Source organism: Canis lupus, chromosome X (genome assembly GCF_048164855.1).
Source record: "Canis lupus baileyi chromosome X, mCanLup2.hap1, whole genome shotgun sequence".
NCBI lineage: Eukaryota > Metazoa > Chordata > Mammalia > Carnivora > Canidae > Canis > Canis lupus.
The window spans coordinates 96,390,646-96,410,623 of NC_132876.1; the positions used below are offsets into that span (position 1 = coordinate 96,390,646).

At 35.5% G+C, this 19,978-nt stretch overlaps 1 long non-coding RNA gene and 1 pseudogene across 1 annotated transcript in view; both read left to right on the forward strand.

Annotated features, from left to right (window-relative positions):
• LOC140627166 (uncharacterized) overlaps nucleotides 1–19,978 on the forward strand; it is a 126,409-nt gene that overhangs the window by 64,562 nt on the left and 41,869 nt on the right. The gene's annotated exons all lie outside the window — the stretch shown is intronic.
• Nucleotides 18,933–19,875, forward strand: LOC140627838 (UBX domain-containing protein 8-like; annotated as a pseudogene).

Genomic DNA, 19,978 nt, shown 5'->3' on the forward strand with positions numbered 1-19,978 from the left:
CTGTTTTCAGAGAAGTGGTGTGACATGACATGAAATTGGAAGAAGTGTATTATGATCCTTCTCTAACCTAGAAATTAATCATCATGAAATCACAATGGCACATATGCTGTTATTTAGGCAAGAAAATGAGTTTGTTGAAGGATATATAGACAGTACCATAAAATTAGTACTGGTATTTAGAGCCATAAGGATAAAGTAGTCAGGGACAAAGCTTATTATGGGTAGGATCTATTTTTTTTAAGTGAGTGAATAGTTAAAGAAGCAAAGTAACTTGTTCAACAGTGTTGAGCTGGCTACTTCTGATATATAACTTTAATACGGTATTTTTTTAAGATTTTATTCATTTATTAGCATGAGCAGGAGGGAGGGGTAGAGGGAGAGGAAGAGGGAGAAATAGGCTCCTTGCTTGGCATGGGATGTGGGGCTTGATCCCAGGACACCAAGATCATGACATGAGCCAAAAGCAGATGCTTAACTGACTGAGCCACCCAGGTGCCCAGTTGAACAAAATTTATGGTCGTCTTCACTGTGAGCTTCATCACTAAGCTATGCCTATTCCCTCTTACTTCTTTGATCTTCAGAGACCTGATCTGAATGCTTACCGCGCTTGTGAAAATAGAAGTTTTGCCCTAGATGATAGATTACTCTAAGAAATTTGGAAAATTGACTAGAACTTAATTCATTGGCCCTGTATGCCTATATTATTTTTTTTAACTGGATGTGTAATTGATCTAACATTATATTAGTCTGGGGGTATGTAACATAATCATTCAATATTTGTATATATTGCAAAATGATCACCACAAGTCAATTTAAAATCTATCGCCACAAATAAAATTTTTTATTGTGATAATAACTTTTAAGATCTACTCTGTTGGGAACTTGCAAATAGACAATACAGTATTATTACCTGTAGTCACCATGTTGTACATTACATTTCTATGACTTAGATATTTTATAACTGACATATTGTACCTTTTGACCCATTTCATCAATTCCCCTCCCCTCTGGCAACAAGCAGTCTACACTCTATCTATGACTCTGGTTGTTTTCATTTTTAGATGGCACATATATGTGGTATCTTACAGTGTGTGTTTTTCTCTCTGACTTATTTCACTTAGCACAGGGCCCTCGAGGTCCTTCTGGTTGTTGCAAATGGAAAGGTTTCATTGTTTTTTATGACTGAAATAATATTTTATAATATCTATATATACACACACCACATTTTCTTTATCCATAAGTGGACACTTAGGTTGCTTCCACATCTTAGTTATTGCAAATGATACTGCAATGAACATAGGGGTGCAGATATCATTTTGAATTAGTGTTTTCATTTTCTTTGGATAAATACCCAGAAGTAGGATTGCTGGATCACATGGTAGTTCTGTTTTTATTTTTTTGACTAACCTCCATACTGTTTGCCCATAGTGGTTGCAACAGTTTACATTTCCACTAACAGTGTATGAGGCATTCCCCCTCCTTTTTTTTTTTTACATACTTGCCAACATTTATTTTTTTCTTGTCCTTTTGATAATAGCCATTTTAAGAGGTATGAGTTCATATCTCATTGTAGTTTTGATTTGCATTTCCCTGATAATTAGTGATGTTTGAGCATCTTTTCATGTACCTGTTGGCCCTCTGTATGTCATCTTAGAAAAGAATGTTTAGATTTTCTGCCCACTTTTTAATCAGATTGTTTTTTGCTGCTGAGTTGTAGGAGTTATTAATATAGTTTGGATATTAACCCCTTATGGGATAATATGTTTAAAAATTTCATATTACTAAACCATGCTGAATTTCCATTTTTGGCAATTTAGGCTTAATTCTGGTGGTATTATAATATTCAAACAATACATTTTCATGTCAGTCTGATAATTTTGTGTTAAAACCCTCTACTACTGATAGAAGGTACAGTTCTGTGTCAGTGAGTTACCATAGAGAGGTCCCAGGCCAATTTTATTCAAGTGAGAAATATTTTTCCTAAAATTAGGAGCTATGCATAAAGGTTTATGGCATGATGGAATACTACTTTTATGTGCATTTGATTATAAGGAAAACATAAGGAAGACTTATGTTTCCTTATGTTTTCCACTGTTCCATAAGGAACCAGTGGAAGTCTGAGTTATAGTACTTTGATACATAAACATATATAAAAAGGCACATGAATGCATGAATATAGATATGTGTGTTTATATATTCATCTCTATCATTTTAATCAAAACATTTGTGTGAGGTCTTTCCACTGGACATCAGCAATCATCCTCTTTGGAACGGGATATGTTTATAAAGAATGTATTAGAAATATTTAATGTCCTCTTGAAAAGAAGTCTATAGAAGTATGTAGGGGGATGAGCAAAATAAAGGAGTAAAAGGGGAACCTGGGTGGCTCAGTGGCTGAGCATCTGCCTTTGACTCAGGTCATGATCCTAGGGTCCTGGGATCGAGTCCTACATCAGGCTCCCTGCAGGGAGCCTGCTTCTCCCTCTGCCTAGGTCTCTGCCTCTCTGTGTCTCTCATGAATAAATATCTAAAAAATAAAGGAATAAAGAAATTTAAGTTAAAAATATCTGTAGATAGGTATGAAGAAAATTGAGTGCAGTGATTTTGTAATTTATAGTCAACAGAACTGATGCTTTCTTGAGTGATTTAGAGTTGATTGCCACAGAAGATTAAAGTGGATTGCATTAAATCATTAAAAATAGGGCAGCCCGGGTGGCTCAGTGGTTTAGTGCTGCCTTCAGTCCAGGGCCTGATCCTGGAGACCCGGGATCGAGTCCCATGTCAGGTTCCCTGCATGCGGTCTGCTTCTCCCACTGCCTGTGTCTCTGTCTCTGTCTCTCTCTCTCATAAATAAATAAAATCTTTAAAAATCATTAAAAATAGGATAACCTTATTAACTTTTAATATTTGCAGATTTGTGTTCATAGATAGTGACATGGGTTTTTTTTAAAACAAATTTGAAGTGATCTACCCATTAGCAGTAGCTAAAAACCATTTATACAAAATTAAAGCTAAATAGATAAATCAACCTGAACTTAAAACTCTGAAGAAAACCTACTTGAATTCAAGAAAATAGTATATTTATTTTGGCCTTTCAAGATTAAAATGATTGTCCCTAACTTGGATTAGGAAAAGTTTGGAAGCTTGGAAACACATCTTTGAGTCTGTGATTTTAGTTGCACATACATTTCAGTGTTCTTTTCATTTCAAGATAGTACTGTATAGTCTTCTTATTTTCTAACAAGATTAAAAATTTTAGATGGTAAAAGACTTAGGGGACTATAACAACAGAGTTTCTGTGTGGTTTCTAGTGGTGTGTGTGTGTGTGTGTGTGTGTGTGTATAATATATGAATATGTGGAATGTTTGTATAAATTTTATTTTGCCACAAACTTGAGATCCACATCTAGAAGATGGAATGATAGTTAATTTTAATGTATTCCTTAGGCCTCTAACCTAACTGATGTTATCTTCTTGATACCTTGGTTATTCCTATATTCATTATTTTCATTTCTCTTAATTTTTTTAAATTATCATCTGTCTTAATGTATAATCACTCTTATCCTTTCAGATTGTACATTATGTCATTTTGCTCTGAGGAATGAGAATGAAAACACTACTTTTCTTGGGATTTTAATGTCCTGTCTTACCCTTTGTAACATCTGCTTTATCATCTGTGTTTTCCTACCCTACTTTTATCTCTACTTTTATTTACTAAACTCTTAGTATGTAGGCTTATCTTACAAGAGCAATTGCCTCAGTGTCTATTATTGCATGGCTCCTATAGCTTATCATGTAGAACTTGACTTACCACATTATTATCCAGTTGATTCATAGGCTACAAATAACACAGGAGGATTTTAAGTACTTTCAGGTATGGACCACATCTTTTCTTTTTATGATAACCTAACTACACTAGCTAGTCTCTGGGCTACTCTTTTTCACCTTAGCAATGTCAATTAATCCTCAAAATCATTATTTGGAGTTAGTGAGTAGCAGAGATGGTATTCAAATCAAGATGACTTTTTAGCTTTTAAATTGTACCGTAGTAGACCTAGTGATGATCAGTTGTGATTTTGCCTGCTTTAATCAACTTTCCTGGGCACTGAGGTATGTCAAAATAGGCTGACAGATAACAAGATTTAGCAGTAAAATCAGGATAATGATTTAACGTTTAATATTTACAGCTTTACATCCTTACATCCTTGGGTAGTTACATGGACAAACAAGCTTGAGGAATTCAACCAAAGCATAGTAGTAAAAACTCCATTTTCCAAAATCATGGCTGAGTAGGCAAGCAGGCATGGATCAGAGTATCTTTGAATATAAGTATACTCAGATGTGGTTCTGTAATGGGAAATCTTCACTGATTCTGGGGATAAAGATGATGAGGCACATTCTATAACAAATAATTGTCAGGAGCCTAGATGGACAGCTGAATAGTACAGAATGGAGAATACTATGTTCTAGGAGGAGGATCCAGATGGTTCATTGCAAAAGAGAAGAAAAAGCATCCTTTCAGGTGGGTAGAGCATATTAATGGGGGAATTTAGGAATTCTAACTGATGTAAGGACCCCAATCTCAGTCTTGGTATTCATTTTCCTGTTTGAGAAGTTCCAAGGCAAAACCACAGGTTTGTATGAACCAGAGTATCAGGCACATTTATTAGATCTGGAAGAGTGAGCAAGTACTCTAGACAGGAATAAAAATGAAAGTCAAAGTCTTCAATTCTTTTACCTCTGCTGCCAACTGCCCTGCCATACATTGGATTGGATCTGATTTTTTAACATGTGATGTCTGTGACAGGACTTCAGTTTCCACCATATTGTGATGAGACAAATGTTAATTCCCAAGGTTTTCAAGTCATCATTTTCCCTTACTTTTTGGTATTGAATAACCCAGTGTCTCAAAGCTAGTCAGTCTCAAAAGTGTATTTTAACTTAGATTTTTCTGTTTCTTTAATGATACAGCTATTCCACTTTTTGAAACCTTAACATGTGACACTATTTAACATGAGTCTTTCCGCAGCTCACATATAAACAAACATACGTAACCTGTAGATGAATGGATCTCATGTCTTTTTTTTTTTTTGGATCTCATGTCTTTTATGTTGAGAAATCTTCCCTTGGTTTCAAGGGATATTTTATGGTTTTATCCATAAAATTCTTTAAGTGATACTCCATGTCTCTTATTGAATGTAACAAATGGGCATACATGCAGGCTCCCGTTGATATTCAGGTGAACATTATGGGTATAGATGTTTTATTAATAACTTTTTATTCAGGATTGTGTTAAGTAGCTTTGGACACAGATTTATTAACATAAATTATTTTGACTTCGTAAAATTAAAATGCATTGCTGTCTATGTGTATAGTGATACTTGAAGATAAATTCTTTCAGTTTGCAGGGAATATTCTCCTTAATTCTAAGACTTGATGTTCTAAAGAATAAATTATTGTATAATTTATTTTGAGGGCCTATGCTTAGAGAATATTAACAAATGTTTGCCGTTATAGTTTAAATGTTCTTTTTTTCAATAATGACTTAGACTGGCAAGAAATTTATCTAAAATCATTATTTTCTTATGTATAGTGAATTATAATGAATCACATGCTTTTCAAGCTATGTGAGCAGTAATACAGTATAATCTCCTATAATTCAGTTCAAAATAATGTATGCAGCTAATGACATACATTTATGTAGAGATACAATGAATAAGGGTGTGGACTTGCTGCTTGGCCTCAAAAGCTGGAATGGTAACTAACTTGGTGATTTTTCTGTGTACCATAACTGTGAGTTTTAGAGAAATAGGTGATAGATCTGTGTGTTTTTCAGTTAAAATGATCTCTTCTTCATTTTACAAGAGAATCCAGTAGGGAAAATAACATACCTTTTCATAGGGGCATATGGTAACTTAACTGGTTGGGATTTTGTAATAAGGGGTAAGCAGTATTCATTCAACCAGGAAGTAGCCAGCAAAGTGTCTACTGAGCTCTAATCTAACACTGTGTGGGGTTTCTCCATGCTCTTTTTTTTTTTTAAGATTTTATTTATTTATTCATGATAGTCGGAGAGAGAGAGAGAGAGAGAGAGAGAGAGAGAGAGAGGCAGAGACACAGGCAAAGGGAGAAGCAGGCTCCATGCAGGGAGCCCGACGTGGGACTCGATCCCGGGTCTCCAGGATCGCGCCCTGGGCCAAAGGCAGGCGCCAAACCGCTGCACCACCCAGGGATCCCTCTCCATGCTCTCTTTTTTCCCTCTAGCTCTGACTCCATGGCTAGGGAAGAGGTGTATTACTGTTATTTTTTTTAAAGGAAGCTAATTCCTAAGGTTAAAACTATTGACTTTTGGGACCACTCAAACTTAATCTGCTCACCAATAACAGTAATAGGCAATGCAAAATATATTAAGCTCTGTATGTACTACTTATTAAAAATCTTGGGTGTATATAAATTAATGAACGGTATGCTTTACCTTTTGCTTAGTAATACTCATAAAAGTTGACCTTGTAGAAAAGTAGATGGAACTACATCAAGCCCAAATTGAAAACTATACTTGCATTTTCCCTTCAGTAGTGTGGATTATGTACATAGTAAATGGAAGGTGGTTGAGTTATTTGTTTCTTAAGATTAGGGAACACAGGGCACCTGGATGACTCAGTGGTTGAGCATCTCCCTTTGGTTTAGGTCATGATCCCGAAGTCCTGGGATTGAGTCCTGCATTGGCTCCTTGCAGGGAGCCTGCTTCTCCCTCTGCCTATGTCTCTGCCTTTCTCTGTGTCTCTCATGAATAAATAAAATATTTTTAAAAAAAGATTAGGAAACACCGAAGCCAGACAGTTCAGTTATTTTAGATGAAAGAAATGACAAATATGGAATGGGATTTTTAGTAGGCTGTAGTTTACAAAGATATCAAATTGCGTAAGCAGTGTGTCAAAAACCAAGTCTGTTAATTATGTTAGTCTGTTTCTAATTGGAAGAAAGAAGCCTAAAATATGGAATATACAGCTAGAACACTGGAATTCTTAGGCTGTATTTACATTTTCTTGGTATAATGAGACAAAAGTGTTTTGAAAACGGTATTTCCCAGGAATCCTGGTATATGGTCTGTTGAGCTCTTATTTCAGTTGCGAGCAAAATGTATAAATAATAGCAAAACCTAAGCATGACACTAAGCTTTTGAAGTGGTTAGGACGGGTGTATATGTTCTCTTTAGTCTAGTGGGATTTCTTGATTGGCTTACTGTTTTCTATACTCATTTAGCACTCAGATGCTATATATTCCTACACACTCAGATTTTTATGTATTTGTTTTGCAGCTCATGATATGTAATAAGCATTTCTCAATAGTCCATACCAATAGATAGTCATGTAACAAGACAGAAAATAACTGTGAATTCACTTTATTTTTTAATTTATTCCTTTAATTCTAATATAATTAACATACAGTTTAATATTTCAGGTGTACAATATAGTGATTGAACAATTCTGTACACTACTCAGTGCTCATCAAGATAAGTACACTCTTAGTCCTCATCACCTATTTTACCCCTCCCATCTCCCCTCTGGCAACCACCAGTTTGTTCTTTATATTTAAGAGTCTTTTTTTGTATCTCTTTTTCTTTGTTAATTTGTTTCTTAATTTCCACATATGAGGGAAATCACACAGTATTTGTCTCTGACTGATTTCTTTTAGCATTATACCTTCTAAATCCATCCACGTTGTTACAAATGGCAAGATGTCTGTCATTCTGTTGCATGGTTGAGTTATATTCCATTGTACATATATAACACATCTTCTTTATCTGTTAGCCCATTGATAAACACTGGCACTGCTTCCATATCTTGGCTATTGTAAATAATGCTGCAGTAACATCAAGGGGACATATGTCTTTTCAAATTAGTGTTTATTCACTTTAGACTGTAGGTTAGGATCAGGTAGGCTTCCTAGGTCTTTCAGTTTCAGGCTCCAGACTGAAGGATGAGTTCCAATTTGGAATTTAAAAATTTTCTGTAGAGGACTAAGAGGAAGAAGGTGGGTAGAAATTTGTAATGCTTCTAAAAGTTTTTCTTTGGATGTTTCAGAACTGTGTTTCCTTACCATCTCTTGGCCAAAATAAATCGCATTGGTCAAAACAAGGCCAAAGTCAAGAAAGTGAGAAATTAGAACTATTCCTGCATGGAAAGAGAAAGTGAATAATTTCAAAAAAAATAATTTATACCTTATCCCTGTGGTTTCCAGAATTGTTTGATTTATATCTCCTGATTAAAATTATTCTTAAAATATGCCATGCATCGATTTCTTTCCTGACTAATCCTCATTTAAGTAGTAGTGGCAGTAGCAATAATAAAAATAAAGCAGAGAAAAATAGTAAGTTAAAAAAATTTCCACTTATTTGGACCTAAGCTTCACACATCATCTCCTTTCTAGGTGTCAGGAACCAGGCAATAAGCAAATAGATACCCTGGGCAGCCCAAAATAGGTGCTACCAAGTTTATTCACTACACATGGTAGATTTTATTCATAAGAAAACACCCATAGAGCCTCTGCTGAGAACCTGTGTATTCTTACTTCACATACATTTTTGTGATTTATTTTCCCAGGCTAAATTTTATTAGGAGTACATAAGAAGAAATAACAAGGACACCAATTTGAATTGACAAATGACAGCCTGAAATGAAGAAAAGACTTATATTATTAGTCCTAATATTTCACCCTTTATTTCCATACAATTTTCACATGACTTTATGGTTCCTCCCTCAAGGCATATTCTATTCCCTGCCCCCTTGACCTTGCTCCTCGTCATATGACTTAGAATGAAACAGTTATAAAAGTGTGCCAGGTCCAAACATAGGCTTTAACATGCCTTGGTATTTGTTGCCTTTTGCCTTCTTCCATCAACATGAAGTGAACTGGTCTCTGCTAACCCATTAGTCTACAAAGGCTAAGAGCCACATGGAGCCTAACTGTATATATCTGATTCTGAACAAGACCAGCACAAGCATAGCTAACCTATGTATGGTAATTATTTTATGCCAATAAGTACTGAGGTATACTTGTATTTTTTTCTTATTTTAAATAAGTTAATTATCTTAAGAACATGACTATAAATTGGAAAAAAACAATATTCATCTAAACTAGAGTTCTCTAGTGTTTTACAAAAGGACAATAGCTATTTGGTAAAAGAGGAATCTAAGATCATGTATGTTTGAGAATATGTGGGTTAAGTAAAATTACATTTACAAACTATTTAGAGACTTTATTAAGTCCTGTTAATGTCAAAGAGTTAGAATTAGCTGGATTTTTCGATTGATTTGATATCAGAAAACTAACATTAATAGAAATAATAGGTAACAAGTAACATCTCCCTAAACATAGTTTAAGAAGTTAAGGTTATTCCTGGATCACTTAGCAGAATAATTAAAAATCCCATTTACTCTTAAAAGTATCCTTGTTGTATTCCCCGCCCCCATATCAGGCTGAAAATGCTGTGCCATGGAGAAAAACTAAGAAAACTCAACAAGCTTCAAGATGTATAGTAATATAAATTTTTTAAGACTTTCATTTTCATCCCTTTAATGAAAAACCAGTGGATACAGAAGATAATAGGACACAATGAGAAGAAAGCAGAGCTATTTTCCACGTAAAGTCATGGCTGAAGTGGAGAGTGTAGAATATTTACTCAGATCTATGCTATTTCCATCACTAAATACACCTTTTGTCCACAACACAAGCCCTGTGGCTGTATTTGTCAGCCTCCTTTACATACTTTGTAGAAGTTGTAACATCTTGGTTTGGATAAATAGCTGATAAAATTAATTGGTAAAGTTTGAAAGTGTCACAGAATTGTTTAATATAAAAGTTATTTAGCAATTCACATGAATAATTCTAACAGTTTTCAACAGTAACATATTTACCAATAGGCTGAGTGTTTGAAATCAGATTATTAGAGAAGATAATTAATGACCACTTTATTGACTGAAAAATTTATTGCCATTTCATAGTTAAGACTGAAAAATTTATTGCCATTTCATAGTTATTTAAAATTCAGGTTAAGAAAATGCTCAAAGGATGATAATGGATTTCATTTCTATCTTTTTAAGTATCACCAAACTAGGAATAACATCATTAAATTACATATTATAAAAAATTATAATTAATCCCAGAACCATAGGGAGGTAGAGATATCATAAATGGACAATTTAAACTTCTTCCCTGTGAGAAACTTTTTGATTTGCACAAAAGTACAAGGTAATTAGTGTATTGAAATTAAATTTCATTCTGTTGGAAAAGGTTAAAGTAGTATTTTTTTTATCCTGTTAGCCATTACAGCTCATGTCCTGACCATTTACCTTTAATCATTTTTATCTCCTGTACTAATAGTGAGAAAAAAATTAATCATCCTCTAAACTCATTGCTTCATATATTTAGTACTGTATGATGTACTGTATAAACTTCTAACATTATATAAATTACCAGCTTGATCTTAAAATACCGTGTAATATTAACTTACTCTTTGCTTACTCTGGTTAAACTTTTCTGTGTTGGTAATTAACATAGTTATCTCCATTCATGTGTATTTACTTACTGATGGAAGTCACCTTGGTTAGCCTACAGTATCCATGGATACCAGGCAGATCAGGGATTCCAGGCTGAGTAACTTCAGAATTGAAAGTCAACACCTCTTATCCAAACTATCATCATTGAAGTGTTTGCAAAGACATGCCAATGTTAACTTAGCAGATTTAACCTAAAGTGGAGGGAAAAAGATTCAAAAGCTAATTTAACATGCTTTCTAAGAAGCTGGTATTTTCTCACTTTTGGAGAGGTAATTTCATGACAACCTGGAAGAAATGAAAATGGATTTGTCATTATACATATCTTTTTTGACAAGATTGTATTGACAGTCTTTTTTTTTAATAAAGATTTTATTTATTATTGTGCACAGGAATGGGGGGAGAGGCAGAATCATCACTGAGCAGGGGGCCTGACCTGGGGCTAGATCTCAATCCCACTGGGATCATGACCTGAGCCGAAGGCAGATGGTTAACCCACTGAGCCACACAGGCACCCTGACCATGTGTCTTCTAAAATATAATCTTGAAATCAAAATTTAGAAGAATTCTAAAAATTGCAAGATACTATAAAGAAATTTTTCTAGCTCAAAAGACAGATTTATTTAAATCTTTATGCTTAATTTAAAGCTGTGGGTGCATATGCATACATGTATATGTAAATTTCTATTACAATACTTAAATATTTCCTAGATGTAGTTGTTAACCTAAATCTTGAAACAGGAAGAATTTGACTTAATTCAGTGAAATATCCACACTCTTTTTGAAGTTTGAACCTAATTTTTAGAACACCATGTAATACTTAGGGCAAAACAAGTTTCTGGGGAGGTATGTACTTTTTTTTTTTTTTTTTTTCACTCCTAAACCAATCGAGTATGAAGAAAGCCGAAAATTAATGAAAGTCATGTAGGTTGAAGGTAAGTGGGGAATATTTAAATTGAGTTATGCCATGAATAGACTATAGGTACAACACTTTAAAATTTCTCACACTAGCTTAATAACCTCTGTGATTTCTGGTATTTTCTCCCATTTATCAACAATTGGTGATGACAAAGGCAAGTTAAGGTTTTTCTGGTACTATGGAAGATAAAATATTGCTTCACAGCATCATTATAAGGTCCAGCCCTGGAAACAGCCAGCCCTGCTAGTGTACAATAGATAGGTAAGTAGTGCTGTATCCAGGGTGGAATATTATACAGCAATGAGAGTGAATGGACTACAACTCTGTGTACTGACATGGATGAACTGGACAAATAAGACTAATTCAGCTACAACAAAGTAGATGCTTTGTGATTGAATTTACATTTTATTTATTTTTTAAAGACTTATTTACTCACTTACTTTAGAGAGAGAGAACATAGGTGAATGTGAACAGGGTGGAGAAGGAGAGAAGTAGACTCCTGTTGAGTGTAGAACTGACCTGGGGCTTGATCTCACAACTCTGAGATCATGACCTGATCAGAAATCAACAGCAGGACACTCAACCAACTGAGCCACCCAGGCAGCCCTTACATAAATTTTAAATAAGGCAACTATGATATTTTGAGGTAAAGAATACCTATTGTAAAATTTACTGATTTAACCATTTTTAAGTGTATGCTTCAGTGTCAATAAGTAAATTCATCATGTGCAATAATCACCACTCTCCATTTCCAAAACTTTTTACTATTCTAAATAGCTCTGTGCTCGTGAAACAGTATATCCCCCAATCTCACACAGCCCCTAGTAAACTCTATTCTGCTTTTTGTCTCTGAATTCCTGTGTTCTAGGGACTTCATGTAAGTGCTAGCACACAATATTTGATCTTTTGTGTCTGCCTTGTTTCACTTAGCATAGTGTTTTTAAGTTTCAGCTCTGTCATGGCATGTTACCAGAATTTAATTATTTTTATGGCTGAATAATATTACATTGTGTATATATGTATAAATAATTGAAAATTTTGAGACCTGGCAGGATAAATTTTCCAGCTTTGTTTCTGTGGAGGCATGAGATCTTGGAGCCTTCTAGTCCACTATTCTGATGTCACCCTACAAGGCAAATATGGTTTTAAGTATCAGCCTCTTGGTTACCTTTGCAGAGGACAAAGGTTAAGTTTGAAATTCCATATGCTACTGATGTTTCTGCTGTCCTGATAATGGGCTACTTTTTTTCTCCATAAGTGATATTTTATAGACCTGTCACCTCGGCATTAAATCATAGAATTGGACACGTTTGTGCAATTTTCTTGTTTTACTTCAATGATATCTTTTTCAATTAAACTTGATTTTTAATTTTTCTTAAGTAGGCTCCATTCCAGCATGGAGCTCACTTGGGGCCTGAACTCATGACCCTAAGATCATGACCTGAGTGGAAATCAAGAGTTGAACACACAACTGACTGAGCCACCAAGGCACCCCAAAGGAAACTTTAAAAATAATTTATCTACGCAGCAATAAAAAGGAACAAAGTAATGATGATGCTTACAAGAACATAGATGAATCTAAAAGCATTAGGCCAAATGAAGGAATATAGATACAAATGGATATATAATATGTGATTCAATTCCTATAACATTCTCAAAAAGACAAATGGGAGCAAAGACCAGATCTGTGGCCATCAATTGTTCAGTATTCTTAAGTGACCTATCACCTGTAATTACTATCAAATGGAAGAGTTTCCAGGGCATCAAGAACCAAACATGAAGAAGAATGAACCCCTGCTTTTATATGATGTTTTCCATTTCTTTTGCTCATATATTGGTTGCCCCTCTTCTCATAGTAACCTCTCACAGATCCTTGAAGATAAAACTCTCTTCTTCTTGTCTGATGCTGCTCCTCCCTGTAAGCCTCCCTAGTCAGGCAGTACTACTCTCAGGTCAGGATCTCCATCATTGTGCCTCACTCCCTACCTCTTGAACCCGTGTTGCTTTGTTCACACATGTAAGAAGCCAGAGAACTGAAGAATTGGAACTCTTGGCAACCTCAACCCATGGTTCTTGCAAGTTACCAAACAATTCTAGGGCAAACGTTGAGAGATGCAAGTTTTACATCTTTTTCAGAATTTCACACACGATGAGTTTCCATTCAACTACTGTGAATCCTTGCTTATTGCCCCATACTACCTAGCTCCCTTCCCTTTTCTGTATCCATTGGCGTTCCCTGTATTTTTCAAATCAACTGTGTATACACATTTTTCTTTTAGGTCTCCCTAAACCAAGACAGTACTTAGCACGCATATCCTGTTAACACCATGCTCTTCTGAAAGCTAAAATTGTGGTATGTGTTCTTCTGAAAGCATTCATCATAAGAACATTAAGTCTCTTGTTTCCTCCTTTTTCACCTTCCAAGTCCCAGAAGCAGTTTGTATATAATGGGCACTTGATTAAAAAGTCCTAATTGATTAATCTCAAGCACCTGAAACTGGTTTTCCTGTTTCTTTTTTTAAGAGCCATACTGCTTCATGGAGAGGAAACTAGATTCTCAAAAGATCCAAATGAGAAGCAAACTTGTTTAAAAGGGCATGCAGAATCTAGGGAGAAGGATAGAAAACAGAAAGGAGGATATTAATTCTGGAGACGAATGTCAGCATGAATTGAGATTTTTATGAACTTAGAAATGTGGTTTCATATACCTGGATTATACCACTCCCTAAATTGGAGTTTTGATGTTGCTTTAGTCTAAATGGTTAGTAGGCAGAGAAAATGCTTTAGCTATCAGGCATCATCCAGACAGATGTTTCCTGTCAGGGACAAATATTTTTGGAGGTACTCTAACACATTTGTGGAAGCAGCTGGCCTGGGTGTGTTTACAATTTGTAATAAACTGGGCAACTTAAAATGTGACATCACGTTAAGGCAGAAAAATGCCATATAATTTTTTTGACTTTCACTGAGAACAGAGAAGAATATGAACATGTCTTTAAACAGTGTTCTTAAAGGGCAATTCACTTCATTTGAATGAAATTAGGTCAAAGATACAAGAGATGTAAATATCAAGAGACTTGGCAAGGCAAAATATTGGTGGGGGAGGCTCTGAGGTGAGAAAGGAGTCATTTTCTAGGATTCAGCTGTTTGATCTTGAGGAAATCCATGGGTATTGGACAAGTCTGGTGATATAGGAGTTGTGTGTGTGTGTGTGGGGGGGGGGGTTGGAATCCATACTCCTTCAATCTGTCCTGCATAACACTTTTCTAAATTGGATCCTGATTTTAGAACTAAGAAAGTGAACACATGTTTTATGTCACATGGAGATAGGACTTCAAACTGTTTTTGTGTTCTTAAATTTATGAACTGCTGAGTAGGCACATGGAAATAGAAAAGCAAATCCAAAGAGACACACTTACAATAATGTTGACCAGCTAAATTAAATACTGCTTGTTCAAGCAGTAGACTTGATACTCTTAAGGTCTGTATTAAATGCAGTTTCAGAGAAAAGTCATTTTATGAGTCACCTTTTGTACTCCGTATCATCCCTCATCCCTACTACACACAGAAAAACGTAATTATTAAATTCTTTAAATACTGTGTCCTGATGTGTGTTCCTAGGTGTAACAAAAAAAATTGATCCATGTTCAAATATGTTTGAGAACATTATTTAAAAAATCAATATTTCCCCTACATAACTTTCTGCTCCTTTAGTAATGTTATATTAGGAGTTGGCAAATTGGCCAGAATGGGCCAAATCCAGCCAATCATCTGTTGTTACAAATGCAGGTTTAGTGGAACACAGTAATACCTATTCGTTGATATATGACCTGTGGCTGCTTTCATGTTACAATGACAGAGCTTGTGACAGAATGTGACAAAGACTTTATGGCTTTTGAAGCTGAAAATATTGTCTGGCCCTTTTCAAAAAAAAAAATATCTTACCCCTGGGCTTAGAAGATAGTATGTAATACATACTGTGGTGTATATAGTATATAATTCTCATAATCAGTTGAGCATAAAATATTCCTCACACATTTTGTAGCTTTAATGTTTTGTGGAATAGCGTATAGAATACAGTATTCTAGTGTTTGCTCAGCTCTTTGTTCTCTATTTTTCAGTGAGATTTGGTCATCCATAAACACAAAACTCTGAGGTTATTTTGAAGAAGTGGGAGGAACATAATGCAGCACTTGTAATAGAAAATACCCTTGGAGACCTCGCTGGTTTTTCAACAGTAATATAAAATAATAGCTGGTGGTAATTTCTTAGAGATGAAGCCATCAAAAGTATCTTTTAAAAATATTTTTAATACATTCAGTTTATTTGGTTCTCTTGTAGGTTTGCATCATGATTTTTCACGAGCTGAGCAAAAATTATTCTTTCTGCACAGAGGGATAATAGTTGCTCTCAATGTACTTAAATTACTATTTTTATGTTAGAAGATAAACTTGTAGAATACATGCTTATTTTGATACTTGATCAATTTTACCTTTTAGTTTTATGTCAAATGTTCTGTAAATTAGAATAAATTATGTAAATATAAGTAAAAATTTAACTTTATTTAATAAAATCCAACTGTCATTTTTTTTAACGATTTTATTTATTTATTCATGACAGACAGAGAGAGAGAGGCAGAGACACAGGCAGAGGGAGAAGCAGGCTCCATGCAGGGAGCCTGACATGGGACTCAATTCCGGGTCTCCAGGAACACACCCCAGGCTGAAGGTGGCGCTAAACCACTGGGCCACCTGGGCTGCCCTGTGATTTTTAATAGCCTATTAAGGATGAGTTGTCCCTTGTTGAAAACAAAAGGGAAATGCATTGAGGTTTCTCAATATTTTCTTTATTAAAGTATCATCAAAAAAATAACATTTTAGATAATTAAGAAAAAAAGTCTCACAGGTTTTTTTTTTTAAGATTATTTATTTATTTATTCATGAGAGTCAGAGAGAGAGAGAGGGAGGGAGGGGCAGAGATACAGGCAGAGGGAGGAGAAGCAGGCTCCATGCAGGGAGCCCAACGTGGGACCCGATCCCTCATCCCTCATCTCCAGGATCCACACCCTGGGCCAAAGGCAGCGCCAAACCACTGAACCACCGGGGCTGCCCAGTCTCACAGTTTTTAAGACCTATATATCATTCCTTTTTAAATGGAGGTATAATTGAAATAACATGGTTTCAGGTGTATGATGTAAGGATTTAATATGTAAATGTATGGCAAATGATACAATAAGTCCAGTTAACCATCATCATACAGTTTTTTTTTTCTTGTGTTGAGAACTTTCAAGAGCCACTCTACTTTTAATTATGCAATACAGTGGTATTAACTATAGCTACCATATTGCATATTACATCTCCATGACTTATTTTATAAATGGAAACATAACATTTGACCCCCTTTGCCCATTTACCCCCCAATGTCCACCTCAGGCAGCCATCAATCTATTTTCTCTATCCATGAGCTCAGTTTTTGCTGGTTTAACATTCCAGATACGAGTGAGATCATATAATAATTATCTTTGTCTGAGTTGCATGTAGCATAATGCCCTCCAGGTCCAATCATGCATCCATGTTGTTGCAAAGAGCAAGATTTCATTCTTTTTTGTGGATGAATAATAACACACACAGACATTTTCTTTATTCAACCATTAGTGGACATTTAGGTTGTTTCTAGGTGTTTGAAATGTGTTTGTCTCATAATGCTCTTCTCATGCTAAAGTGTAAATACCTTTGTAGATTAAAAATATCCTTCAGTATTTTAATAGGATTATTCACCAGTGCTTATGCATCAAACACTATGTTGTGTGCTTTATATAATTGACATACACATTGAGTTCTAGTGTTAATTCCATTTCACAGATGGGACTATTAAAACTGAGAAAAAAAGTGTACAGTGACCTATAGCTGCCACATGGTACAGCTGGGAATCAGAGGTCTGTGGGACTCTTAACCACAACGTTGCAGCTCCCTCATTACTACTCTATGGGGTGAATATATCATCATCTAATGAATACAGTAACGTTGGACGATTCAGTTCAAAATTTTCTCTGTTACAAATAGGAGTATGTTAAACCTTTGTGATCTCTGAGCACATGCATAAGCTAAGCCAAATTTCTGTTTGGAATTCATAGAAAATACATACTTCTAAGACTTGACAAATACTACTGAATTGTATTCTGAGCACCATCTACCATTTTTTATAGACTCTTCCTCTGTATTATGCCCAGAGTTAGATATGTTTGATAGGTGGAACAGAACTCTCATTACATTTGTATGTTCTTGGTAAGTAATTAAAGTGAGCATACCTTTTGATTCTACCATTTATACTTAGATTTCTCTCTCCTTAATTTTGCTTTCTACTGAGTTATTTTTTTAACTTGATTAGTATGAGGTATTTGTATAATAAGATTATTGTGCTTTTCCCTTGTATATATTTATATAGTTTTTATCTTTTATTTTTTGTACATGATATTTGTGTTTTTATTTTTTGATGTGTGCAAGTTTTATGTAGTTAAATCCATTAATCACTTTGTTTTATGGAATTTTCTTTTGGTGTCATTATCATAAAATAGTCCCTACTGTTAAATTTCTAAAAAATCCTCTTTTACACTTCAATGTTTTCATGGGCTCATTACTTACATTAAAATCCTTAATTAACATGTACTTTATCTCCAAAACTGGTTTACATAGAGCTGTTTTTTCCCTACATGGGTAATATTTATTAAATTATCTCTATGTTCCCCATGGGTAAGAAATGCCATATTTATCATGTACGAACTCTGTTCTGTTATCCTGAATCCTTTTACTTAATTCTTTATTCATTTAGCAAACGTTGTAAACTGATTTAAATATCTCAGGAATTGTAGTTGGACTAGTGAATTTGAAAGAAAAGGAAGCATGTGATTAAAAGGGAGCCTATTACTAGCTAGTATGTTAGACAAATGAGTTCAGGACAGTGTTAATGCTATGATAGAGGTAAACTATGATACAGGTAAGAGGATACCATCTTACTGGTAGTGTGTAAAGAGTTCTAAAGACTTACCAGGAGAATTGATGAACCGTACACATAAAAGTTCTTGAACTGAGTGGCAAGATGAAAGTGGCATTTCTGGAAGAAGGAATGGCATATGTCAAGACATGGATGTTTGAAATACCAGTCTTTACTCACAGAGCTACAAATATACATCTGGAGCAATACCTCTGTGGGTGTGAAATGTGTAAGGGAGAGTTAGAGGCAGAACAGGGGCAGGACAGTGAATAATTGTGTTTGCTAAGCACTTTACCCTGAAATTCTGAGGAAGCCACTGAGTTTTCTTTTTCCCCAAGGGGTTTGTATAATAATAACTTTTTAGAAAGGTTAATTTGGGAAGGGGGTGGGGCTCTTGCAGCCATGGCTTCTCTTGGGGGTCCTTGACATTTCCTCCTCTCTGCTCTCTCCCTCTTTGTCTGGCATGGGATGCCTAATCCAGGAGTTAAAGACCTAATTTTGCTGTGTGGCCAGATTTCCTTATGCTTACTCTTCTTCCTTCAATTATTTCTCTGACTACCTCGTGGTTTAATTCATTTAAATCATCCCACGTATATCTGAAAGAAGAAAAGAATGAGAACAGACAAAAAAAAAAAAAGGCACAGGGTGAAAAGGTCAGCAGATACATAGAAAATGTTCTATAACCTCACCAGGAAATGACATGGAGAAAACTCTAAGAGCACATTTATCAGGTGATAGGTGAGACCTGGAAGTTTAAGCAGTGGTCGTGAACTTGGGGCTGATGAAGATTTACTGCTTGAAAATGAGAGTCAGACATCTTTTAATGCATCATGCAGAGCAGCAGCAAAGAGCGGAAACTTGCCTAAGCCTTTAACCAAAATTTCACCATCTGCTGAGTAGCCCATGCAGAAGGAGGATCTTTTTTTTTTTTTAAGACTTTATTTATTCATGAGACACAGAGAGAGAGGCATAGACCTAGGCAGAGGGAGAAGCAGGCTCCCTCCGGGGAGCCTGATGTGGGTCTAGATCTCAAGACCCCGGGATCATGACCTGAGCCAAAGACAGATGTTCAACCACTGAGCCACTCAGGCGCCCCACCGAGGTGGTTCTTGATCTACCTGAAGAGCCTCTCGAAACAGCCGAACAAGTAGTTGTTGCTCTCCGATGTCCAAGTGGAAGTGTTCTGAGAAGATTTTAAGTTTTGCAGTTCACAGTTCTTATTTGACTGGATGATGAAAATTTGATACCACACATATCCCTATATGCCTTTTCCACTTTCTTTCCCAGAAGGCCTCTGGAAGCAGAGGGTCACTGGTCATTACAGGACACAGGAATAACTGTGGATACTGTTCGCAGTGTGGAAGACAGCAGAGCAACTAATTCAGTTAGGAGAACTACCTGTTCTCCATAAAATCAGTTATGCCATGACCTCATGGGACAATACAGGATTCACGTTGAAATGATACCATACCTTGATTGAGCTCAAGGTAGTAAACACTTTAACGTTGATATCC